This window comes from Mus musculus, chromosome 2 (genome assembly GCF_000001635.26).
Source record: "Mus musculus strain C57BL/6J chromosome 2, GRCm38.p6 C57BL/6J".
NCBI classification, from domain to species: Eukaryota; Metazoa; Chordata; class Mammalia; order Rodentia; family Muridae; genus Mus; species Mus musculus.
The window spans coordinates 87,906,038-87,918,730 of NC_000068.7; positions in this window are offsets into that span (position 1 = coordinate 87,906,038).

Here is a 12,693-nt window from a genome sequence, read left to right on the forward strand (position 1 = left end):
ATATCTTTGAAAGTTTTCATCTAAATCTTTAAACATTACTCATTAGAAATGTTTCATAAACTATGCAAGACAGATGTGATTTGTGAGGTTGCCTGAACTAACTTTCCATCTTGGAATTCTGAAAGAATTGGTAGACAAAGATTCCAACACAGCCTCGTTGATTCTTGCCTGTCTACTTCAATAGTTAATTTTTTCTTTCATTCTTAAATTTCTTATATAACATTTTTACCATATATAAAAGAGAGGGATACACGGAACTAGATAAATACATCAATAAATATAATAATTGCGATAAATAATACAAATATAGTTCTATTCCATATAATTAGCCTTTGAAAATAAAACAGTGACAGCAGCAGCGGTCGCCATCTTGGTCCGGGACCCGCCGAACTTAGGAAATTAGTCTGAACAGGTGAGAGGGTGCGCCAGAGAACCTGACAGCTTCTGGAACAGGCGGAAGCACAGAGGCACTGAGGCAGCACCCTTTGTGGGCCGGGGACAGCCAGCCACCGTCTGGACCGGAGGACAGGTGCCCGCCCGGCTGGGGAGGCGGCCTAAGCCACAGCAGCAGCGGTCGCCATCTTGGTCCGAGACCCGCCGAACTTAGGAAATTAGTCTGAACAGGTGAGAGGGTGCGCCAGAGAACCTGACAGCTTCTGGAACAGGCAGAAGCACAGAGGCGCTGAGGCAGCACCCTGTGTGGGCCGGGGACAGCCGGCCACCTTCCGGACCGGAGGACAGGTGCCCACCCGGCTGGGGAGGCGGCCTAAGCCACAGCAGCAGCGGTCGCCATCTTGGTCCCGGGACTCCAAGGAACTTAGGAATTTAGTCTGCTTAGGTGAGAGTCTGTACCACCTGGGAACTGCCAAAGCAACACAGTGTCTGAGAAAGGTCCTGTTTTGGGCCTTCTTCTTCGGCCAGGAGGAGGTCCAAATACAAGATATCTGCGCACATTCCCTGTAAGAGAGCTTGCCAGCAGAGAGTGCTCTGAGCACTGAAACTCAGAGGAGAGAATCTGTCTCCCAGGTCTGCTGATAGACGGTAACAGAATCACCAGAAGAACAATCTCTAAACAGAGTCAACTATAACTACTAACTCCAGAGATTACCAGATGGCGAAAGGTAAACGGAGGAATCTTACTAACAGGAACCAAGACCACTCACCATCACCAGAACCCAGCACACCCACTTCGCCCAGTCCAGGGAACCCCAACACACCTGAGAACCTAGACCTAGATTTAAAAGCATATCTCATGATGATGGTAGAGGACATCAAGAAGGACTTTAATAAATCACTTAAAGAAATACAGGAGAACACTGCTAAAGAGTTACAAGTCCTTAAAGAAAAACAGGAAAACACAATCAAACAGGTAGAAGTCCTTACAGAAAAAGAGGAAAAAACATACAAACAGGTGATGGAAATGAACAAAACCATACTAGACCTAAAAAGGGAAGTAGACACAATAAAGAAAACTCAAAGCGAGGCAACACTAGAGATAGAAACCCTAGGAAAGAAATCTGGAACCATAGATTTGAGCATCAGCAACAGAATACAAGAGATGGAAGAGAGAATCTCAGGTGCAGAAGATTCCATAGAGAACATCGGCACAACAATCAAAGAAAATGGAAAATGCAAAAAGATCCTAACTCAAAATATCCAGGAAATCCAGGACACAATAAGAAGACCAAACGTACGGATAATAGGAGTGGATTAGAATGAAGATTTTCAACTCAAAGGTCCAGCAAACATCTTCAACAAAATTATTGAAGAAAACTTCCCAAATCTAAAGAATGAGATGCATATGAACATACAAGAAGCCTACAGAACTCCAAATAGACTGGACCAGAAAAGAAATTCCTCCCGACACATAATAATCAGAACATCAAATGCACTAAATAAAGATAGAATACTAAAAGCGGTAAGGGAAAAAGGTCAAGTAACATACAAAGGCAAGCCTATCAGAATTACACCAGATTTTTCACCAGAGACTATGAAAGCCAGAAGAGCCTGGACAGATGTTATACAGACACTAAGAGAACACAAACTGCAGCCCAGGCTACTATACCCAGCCAAACTCTCAATTATCATAGAGGGAGAAACCAAAGTATTCCACGACAAAACCAAATTCACGCATTATCTCTCCACGAATCCAGCCCTTCAAAGGATAATAACAGAAAAAAACCAATACAAGAACGGGAACAACGCCCTAGAAAAAACAAGAAGGTAATCCCTCAACAAACCTAAAAGAAGACAGCCACAAGAACAGAATGCCACCTTTAACAACTAAAATAACAGGAAGCAACAATTACTTTTCCTTAATATCTCTTAACATCAATGGTCTCAACTCGCCAATAAAAAGACATAGACTAACAAACTGGCTACACAAACAAGACCCAACATTTTGCTGCTTACAGGAAACTCATCTCAGAGAAAAAGATAGACACTACCTCAGAATGAAAGGCTGGAAAACAATTTTCCAAGCAAATGGTATGAAGAAACAAGCAGGAGTAGCCATCCTAATATCTGATAAGATTGACTTCCAACCCAAAGTCATCAAAAAAGACAAGGAGGGACACTTCATTCTCATCACAGGTAAAATCCTCCAAGAGGAACTCTCAATTCTGAATATCTATGCTCCAAATACAAGAGCAGCCACATTCACTAAAGAAACTTTAGTAAAGCTCAAAGCACACATTGCGCCTCACACAATAATAGTGGGAGACTTCAACACACCACTTTCACCAATGGACAGATCATGGAAACAGAAACTAAACAGGGACACACTGAAACTAACAGAAGTGATGAAACAAATGGATCTGACAGATATCTACAGAACATTTTATCCTAAAACAAAAGGATATACCTTCTTCTCAGCACCTCATGGTACCTTCTCCAAAATTGACCACATAATAGGTCACAAATCAGGCCTCAACAGATTCAAAAATATTGAAATTTTCCCATGTATCCTATCAGATCACCATGCACTAAGGCTGATCTTCAATAACAAAATAAATAACAGAAAGCCAACATTCACATGGAAACTGAACAACACTCTTCTCAATGATACCTTGGTCAAGGAAGGAATAAAGAAAGAAATTAAAGACTTTTTAGAGTTTAATGAAAATGAAGCCACAACGTACCCAAACCTTTGGGACACAATGAAAGCATTTCTAAGAGGGAAACTCATAGCTATGAGTGCCTTCAAGAAAAAACGGGAGAGAGCACATACTAGCAGCTTGACAACACATCTAAAAGCTCTAGAAAAAAAGGAAGCAAATTCACCCAAGAGGAGTAGACGGCAGGAAATAATCAAACTCAGGGGTGAAATCAACCAAGTGGAAACAAGAAGAACTATTCAAAGAATTAACCAAACGAGGAGTTGGTTCTTTGAGAAAATCAACAAGATAGATAAACCCTTAGCTAGACTCACTAAAGGGCACAGGGACAAAATCCTAATTAACAAAATCAGAAATGAAAAGGGAGACATAACAACAGATCCTGAAGAAATCCAAAACACCATCAGATCCTTCTACAAAAGGCTATACTCAACAAAACTGGAAAACCTGGACGAAATGGACAAATTTCTGGACAGATACCAGGTACCAAAGTTGAATCAGGATCAAGTTGACCTTCTAAACAGTCCCATATCCCCTAAAGAAATAGAAGCAGTTATTAATAGTCTCCCAGCCAAAAAAAGCCCAGGACCAGACGGGTTTAGTGCAGAGTTCTATCAGACCTTCAAAGAAGATCTAACTCCAGTTCTGCACAAACTTTTTCACAAGATAGAAGTAGAAGGTATTCTACCCAACTCATTTTATGAAGCCACTATTACTCTGATACCTAAACCACGGAAAGATCCAACAAAGATAGAGAACTTCAGACCAATTTCTCTTATGAACATCGATGCAAAAATTCTTAATAAAATTCTCGCTAACCGAATCCAAGAACACATTAAAGCAATCATCCATCCTGACCAAGTAGGTTTTATTCCAGGGATGCAGGGATGGTTTAATATACGAAAATCCATCAATGTAATCCATTATATAAACAAACTCAAAGACAAAAACCACATGATCATCTCGTTAGATGCAGAAAAAGCATTTGACAAGATCCAACACCCATTCATGATAAAAGTTCTGGAAAGATCAGGAATTCAAGGCCAATACCTAAACATGATAAAAGCAATCTACAGCAAACCAGTAGCCAACATCAAAGTAAATGGAGAGAAGCTGGAAGCAATCCCACTAAAATCAGGGACTAGACAAGGCTGCCCACTTTCTCCCTACCTTTTCAACATAGTACTTGAAGTATTAGCCAGAGCAATTCGACAACAAAAGGAGATCAAGGGGATACAAATTGGAAAAGAGGAAGTCAAAATATCACTTTTTGCAGATGATATGATAGTATATATAAGTGACCCTAAAAATTCCAACAGAGAACTCCTAAACCTGATAAACAGCTTCGGTGAAGTAGCTGGATATAAAATTAACTCAAACAAGTCAATGGCCTTTCTCTACACAAAGAATAAACAGGCTGAGAAAGAAATTAGGGAAACAACACCCTTCTCAATAGCCACAAATAATATAAAATATCTCGGCGTGACTCTAACGAAGGAAGTGAAAGATCTGTATGATAAAAACTTCAAGTCCCTGAAGAAAGAAATTAAAGAAGATCTCAGAAGATGGAAAGATCTCCCATGCTCATGGATTGGCAGGACCAACATTGTAAAAATGGCTATCTTGCCAAAAGCAATCTACAGATTCAATGCAATCCCCATTAAAATTCCAACTAAATTCTTCAACGAATTAGAAGGAGCAATTTGCAAATTCATCTGGAATAACAAAAAACCGAGGATAGCAAAAACTCTTCTCAAGGATAAAAGAACCTCTGGTGGAATCACCATGCCTGACCTAAAGCTTTACTACAGAGCAATTGTGATAAAAACTGCATGGTACTGGTATAGAGACAGACAAGTGGACCAATGGAATAGAATTGAAGACCCAGAAATGAACCCACACACCTATGGTCACTTGATCTTCGACAAGGGAGCTAAAACCATCCAGTGGAAGAAAGACAGCATTTTCAACAATTGGTGCTGGCACAACTGGTTGTTATCATGTAGAAGAATGCGAATCGATCCATACTTATCTCCTTGTACTAAGGTCAAATCTAAGTGGATCAAGGAACTTCACATAAAACCAGAGACACTGAAACTTATAGAGGAGAAAGTGGGGAAAAGCCTTGAAGATATGGGCACAGGGGAAAAATTCCTGAACAGAACAGCAATGGCTTGTGCTGTAAGATCGAGAATTGACAAATGGGACCTAATGAAACTCCAAAGTTTCTGCAAGGCAAAAGACACTGTCTATAAGACAAAAAGACCACCAACAGACTGGGAAAGGATCTTTACCTATCCTAAATCAGATAGGGGACTAATATCCAACATATATAAAGAACTCAAGAAGGTGGACCTCAGAAAATCAAATAACCCCCTTAAAAAATGGGGCTCAGAACTGAACAAAGAATTCTCACCTGAGGAATACCGAATGGCAGAGAAGCACCTGAAAAAATGTTCAACATCCTTAATCATCAGGGAAATGCAAATCAAAACAACCCTGAGATTCCACCTCACACCAGTGAGAATGGCTAAGATCAAAAATTCAGGTGACAGCAGATGCTGGCGAGGATGTGGAGAAAGAGGAACACTCCTCCATTGTTGGTGGGATTGCAGGCTTGTACAACCACTCTGGAAATCAGTCTGGCGGTTCCTCAGAAAATTGGACATAGTACTACCGGAGGATCCAGCAATACCTCTCCTGGGCATATATCCAGAAGAAGCCCCAACTGGTAAGAAGGACACATGCTCCACTATGTTCATAGCAGCCTTATTTATAATAGCCAGAAACTGGAAAGAACCCAGATGCCCCTCAACAGAGGAATGGATACAGAAAATGTGGTACATCTACACAATGGAGTACTACTCAGCTATTAAAAAGAATGAATTTATGAAATTCCTAGCCAAATGGATGGACCTGGAGGGCATCATCCTGAGTGAGGTAACACATTCACAAAGGAACTCACACAATATGTACTCACTGATAAGTGGATATTAGCCCAAAACCTAGGATACCCAAGATATAAGATACAATTTCCTAAACACATGAAACTCAAGAAAAATGAAGACTGAAGTGTGGACACTATGCCCCTCCTTAGAAGTGGGAACAAAACACCCATGGAAGGAGTTACAGAAACAAAGTATGGAGCTGAGATGAAAGGATGGACCATGTAGAGACTGCCATATCCAGGGATCCACCCCATAATCAGCTTCCAAATGCTGACACCATTGCATACACTAGCAAGATTTTACTGAAAGGACCCAGATGTAGCTGTCTCTTGTGAGACTATGCCGGGGCCTAGCAAACACAGAAGTGGATGCTCACAGTCAGCTAATGGATGGATCACAGGGCTCCCAATGGAGGAGCTAGAGAAAGTATCCAAGGAGCTAAAGAGATCTGCAACCCTGTAGGTGCAACAACATTATGAACTAACCAGTACCCGGAGCTCTTGACTCTAGCTGCATATATATCAAAAGATGGCCTAGTCGGCCATCACTGGAAAGAGAGGCCCATTGGACACGCAGACTTTGTGTGCCCCGGTACAGGGGAACGCCAGGGCCAAAGGGGGGGAGTGGGTGGGTAGGGGAGTGGGGGTGGGTGGGTAAGGGGGACTTTTGGTATAGCATTGGAAATGTAAATGAGCTAAATACCTAATAAAAAATGGAAAAAAAAAAAAGAAAATAAAACAGTTGTAGGAAAACATACTATGAGTATAATTTACAGATACCTGAAACTGTATCAATAAGTTTTCATCAGTTATCAAGAATGAAGGATGTTGACATGTTTCAAGGCCTCACATAATACTATATAGAATGATAGATTTGAAATTTAAAGAAAGCCTGATGCTGAATATAATTAAGGGAGCTGGTACCCTATGGTTAAGATCTCACCCAGATAATCCTACAACACCTGAAAGGAAAAGATCTGAGGAATTTTTCTAGGCCTACAGAACAACAACAACAACAAAATGATGTTATGCAAATATAATTCAAGGATGGATCCAGTTTCACTTCCCAGCAAGCAGCAGAACTTTGAAGCTTCAGTTCTGGGTTTATTAAGGATGCAGGAGTAAACATTCCTCAAGAATTAAGGAAAGCCACAGAGGCAGGGGTTGTGGTAGGGGAATCAGTGAATGGAGGCCATTGTGTGAAGACTGAATGTGAAGTCTGAATTATGTTGGAGAACTCAGTGTGATACAAATACCAGAGCTATAAGGATACTGGGAAAAGAAAGCTGAAGACAAAGTATGGAAAAGCCCAGGTGAGAGAAGTATATTGCAGTGAACACAGCTGAAATGACTGCTGGATCCAAGAGACAGTTAAGTCTGGATTTGAAGTTTGACTTGATAGGTTTTAGTCTTGCTTTTTTCTTTCATTTCCTCACTAGACTCCTTTCCTCTCTTATAGAAAAGTAATTGATATTCCATGCCCTTATATACTGGAAATACGCTATTTGTAGTATATAACTTTTGCTTTCTGCAAAGGGTGACAGCTAAGAAAGTATCTTGGATCTAAGAAGAGACTTGATTTTAAACTCTGAAACAGCATTGACACTAAAATACTATGGGGATATTTGAAGTCAGATGGAATGAATTTTGCATAAGGATATGATTATGAGCCTATTGGAGCCTGGGAGTAGAATGTGGTGTTTTGAATGAGATTGGCCCTGAAAGGTTCCTAGATGTTGGGGTGAAAATTTTGAGGAAGGACTAGAACATATAATCTTGTTAGAGAAGGTATGGAAGTGGGCATTAAAATTTCAAATAGCTTGTTGGATCAATCTCTGTATTATTTTGACTTTTTCTTGTTACTCAAATCTAAGCACTCAGATATTGCTCCAGCACAATGACTGCTACCTGATGCTGTGCTTCCCAGCAATATGATCAGAGAATAGCCCCAACTAAATGATTTCTTCTATTAGTTGCACTGTCATGATGTCTCTTCACAGCAATAGAACAGTAACTAAGAGAGCAACACAGTGAACACAGAGTTACACCAATGTGCTATGCTGTATGACTGATAATACTCAATGACCTTGAAAGTTCTGTTCCAGTGTTCACATCAGTCCCTGGAACGTTTACTTTTCCTGAATTCTTCAATCAGTGAGAACTATCTGAGTTAGGCACCAGTGTTAGCTACGTTATCATTTTAAACACCAAGACCAATGCAACTTACAAAATGAAGTGTTTATATTGGCTTATAGTTCTAGAAGAAGATTAATAATGTCATGGCAGAAGGTAGACAGAGAAAAATGCTGAGAAATCACATGCTTCAACACTAAGCAAATTTAACAAGCTAGATGTGGGACAAGGCTATAAACTCTTAAGCCCTTTCCAGTGTAATGTTTTTTCTTCCTCAGAGTCACACATCCTAAAATTTCCATTACTTACACCCTAAAAAACACAAAATAACTACATGTACAAATATCAGAGCCTATGGGAAACATTTCTGATTTAAACCACCACACAACCCAGTGAAAAGTTAAGCCATTTAATATTGAATTCTTCCTCAGTGGATATCAATCTGCTCTTTAAAAAAGAGGTTACTGGAGATTATTTATGAGGTCATTTCCAGTTGCTGCTTTTGTACTAGCCAGATCTATGACTCTGTTGTTACCTAAACATATCCTAACTGTTGGAAAAACTTATTATAATGAATAATTGCAAAAATGAAATGGAAATTGGTCTGTGAACAAAGACCCTACTGTACTTTCAAGCAGCATGGTCTGAAAAGAGAATGACAACAGTATCAATGAATGTATATGAATTGTGGATGATGTTTACCCACCAATAAATCTTTACTAGATCCATGGAGAAAAATAAAATGACTATTGTTCTTCAATAAAATAAAGTTCACTTATCAGAACCATACTCTGACTCCCCTAAAAAAAATACAAAAGTGAAATTAATGATGTTAGTTTGAATGTATAGATTTATCACACAATGCTCTTGAACATTATTTTTTTTCCATTTTTTATTAGGTATTTAGCTCATTTACATTTCCAATGCTATACCAAAAGTCCCCCATACCCACCCACCCCCACTCCCCTACCCACCCACTCCCCCTTTTTGGCCCTGGCGTTCCCCTGTACTGGGGCATACAAAGTTTACGTGTCCAATGGGTCTCTCTTTCCAGTGATGGCCGATTAGGCCATCTTTTGTTACATATGCAGCTAGAGTCAAGAGCTCCGGGGAACTGGTTAGTTCATAATGTTGTTCCACCTATAGGGTTGCAGATCCCTTTAGCTCCTTGGGTTCTTTCTCTAGCTCCTCCATTGGCAGCCCTGTGATCCATCCATTAGCTGACTGTGAGCATCCACTTCTGTGTTTGCTAGGCCCCGGCATAGTCTCACAAGAGATAGCTACATCTGGGTCCTTTCAATAAAATCTTGCTAAAGTATGCAATGGTGTCAGCGTTTGGATGCTGATTATGGGGTGGATCCCTGGATATGGCAGTCTCTACATGGTCCAGCCTTTCATCTCAGCTCCAAACTTTGTCTCTGTAACTCCTTCCATGGGTGTTTTGTTCCCAATTCTAAGGAGGGGCATAGTGTCCACACTTCAGTCTTCATTCTTCTTGAGTTTCGTGTGTTTAGGAAATTGTATCTTATATCTTGGGTATCCTAGGTTTTGGGCTAATATCCACTTATCAGTGAGTACATATTGTGTGAGTTCCTTTGTGAATGTGTTACCTCACTCAGGATGATGCCCTCCAGGTCCATCCATTTGGCTAGGAATTTCATAAATTCATTCTTTTTAATAGCTGAGTAGTACTCCATTGTGTAGATGTACCACATTTTCTGTATCCATTCCTCTGTTGAGGGGCATCTGGGTTCTTTCCAGCTTCTGGCTATTATAAATAAGGATGCTTTGAATATAGTGGAGCATGTGTCCTTCTTACCAGTTGGGGCATCTTCTGGATAAATGCCCAGGAGAGGTATTGCTGGATCCTCCGGTAGTACTATGTCCAATTTTCTGAGGAACCGCCAGACTGATTTCCAGAGTGGTTGTACAAGCCTGCAATTCCACCAACAATGGAGGAGTGTTCCTCTTTCTCCACATCCACGCCAGCATCTGCTGTCACCTGAATTTTTGATCTTAGCCATTCTGACTGGTGTGAGGTGGAATCTCAGGGTTGTTTTGATTTGCATTTCCCTGATGATTAAGGATGTTGAACATTTTTTCAGGTGCTTCTCTGCCATTCAGTATTCCTCAGGTGAGAATTCTTTGTTCAGTTCTGAGCCCCATTTTTTAATGGGGTTGTTCGATTTTCTGAAGTCCACCTTCTTGAGTTCTTTATATATTTTGGATATTAGCCCCCTATCTGATTTAGGATAGGTAAAGATCCTTTCCCAATCTGTTGGTGGTCTTTTTGTCTTGTTGACGGTGTCTTTTGCCTTGCAGAAACTTTGGAGTTTCATTAGGTCCCATTTGTCAATTCTCGATCTTACAGCACATGCCATTGCTGTTCTGTTCAGGAATTTTTCCCCTGTGCCCATATCTTCAAGGCTTTTCCCCACTTTCTCCTCTATAAGTTTCAGTGTCTCTGGTTTTATGTGACGTTCTTTGATCCACTTAGATTTGACCTTAGTACAAGGAGATAAGTATGGATCGATTCGCATTCTTCTACATGATAACAACCAGTTGTGCCAGCACCAATTGTTGAAAATGCTGTCTTTCTTCCACTGGATGGTTTTAGCTCCCTTGTCGAAGATCAAGTGACCATAGGTGTGTGGGTTCATTTCTGGGTCTTCAATTCTATTCTATTGGTCTACTTGTCTGTTTCTATACCAGTACCATGCAGTTTTTATCACAATTGCTCTGTAGTAAAGCTTTAGGTCAGGCATGGTGATTCCACCAGAGGTTCTTTTATCCTTGAGAAGACTTTTTACTATCCTAGGTTTTTTGTTATTCCAGATGAATTTTCAAATTGCTCCTTCTAATTCGTTGAAGAATTTAGTTGGAATTTTGATGGGGATTGCATTGAATCTGTAGATTGCTTTTGGCAAGATAGCCATTTTTACAATGTTGATCCTGCCAATCCATGAGCATGGGAGATCTTTCCATCTTCTGAGATCTTCTTTAATTTCTTTCTTCAGAGATTTGAACTTTTTATCATACAGATCTTTCACCTCCTTAGTTAGAGTTACGCCAAGATATTTTATACTATTTGTGACTATTGAGAAGGGTGTTGTTTCCCTAATTTCTTTCTCAGCCTGTTTATTCTTTGTATAGAGAAAGGCCATTGACTTGTTTGAGTTTATTTTATATCCAGCTACTTCACCGAAGCTGCTTATCAGGTTTAGGAGTTTTCTGGTAGAATTTTTAGGGTCACTTTTATATACTATCATATCATCTGCAAAAAGTGATATTTTGACTTCCTCTTTTCCAATTTGTATCCCCTTGATCTCCTTTTGTTGTCGAATTGCTCTGGCTAATACTTCAAGTACTATGTTGAAAAGGTAGGGAGAAAGTGGGCAGCCTTGTCTAGTCCCTGATTTTAGTGGGATTGCTTCCAGCTTCTCTCCATTTACTTTGATGTTGGCTACTGGTTTGCTGTAGATTGCTTTTATCATGTTTAGGTATGGGTCTTGAATTCCTGATCTTTCCAAAACTTTTATCATGAATGGGTGTTGAATCTTGTCAAATGCTTTTTCTGCATCTAACGAGATGATCATGTGGTTTTTGTCTTTGAGTTTGTTTATATAATGGATTACATTGATGGATTTTCGTATATTAAACCATCCCTGCATCACTGGAATAAAACCTACTTGGTCAGGATGGATGATTGCTTTAATATGTTCTTGGATTCGGTTAGCAAGAATTTTATTGAGGATTTTTGCATCGATATTCATAAGAGAAATTGGTCTGAAGTTCTCTATCTTTGTTGAATCTTTCTGTGGTTTAGGTATCAGAGTAATAGTGGCTTCATAAAATGAGTTGGGTAGAGTACCTTCTACTTCTATTTTGTGAAATAGTTTGTGCAGAACTGGAATTAGATCTTCTTTGAAGGTCTGATAGAACTCTGCACTAAACCCGTCTGGTCCTGGGCTTTTTTTGGCTGGGAGACTATTAATAACTGCTTCTATTTCTTTAGGGGATATGGGACTGTTTAGATGGTCAACTTGATCCTGACTCAACTTTGGTACCTGGTATCTGTCCAGAAATTTGTCCATTTCGTCCAGGTTTTCCAGTTTTGTTGAGTATAACCTTTTGTAGAAGGATCTGATGGTGTTTTGGATTTCTTCAGGATCTGTTGTTATGTCTCCCTTTTCATTTCTGATTTTGTTAATTAGGATTTTGTCCCTGTGCCCTTTAGTAAGTCTAGCTAAGGGATTATCTATCTTGTTGATTTTCTCAAAGAACCAACTCCTCGTTTGGTTAATTCTTTGAATAGTTCTACTTGTTTCCACTTGGTTGATTTCACCCCTGAGTTTGATTATTTCCTGCCGTCTACTCCTCTTGGGTGAATTTGCTTCCTTTTTTTCTAGAGCTTTTAGATGTGTTGTCAAGCTGCTAGTATGTGCTGTCTCCCGTTTCTTCTTGGAGGCACTCAGAGCTATGAGTTTCCCTCTTAGA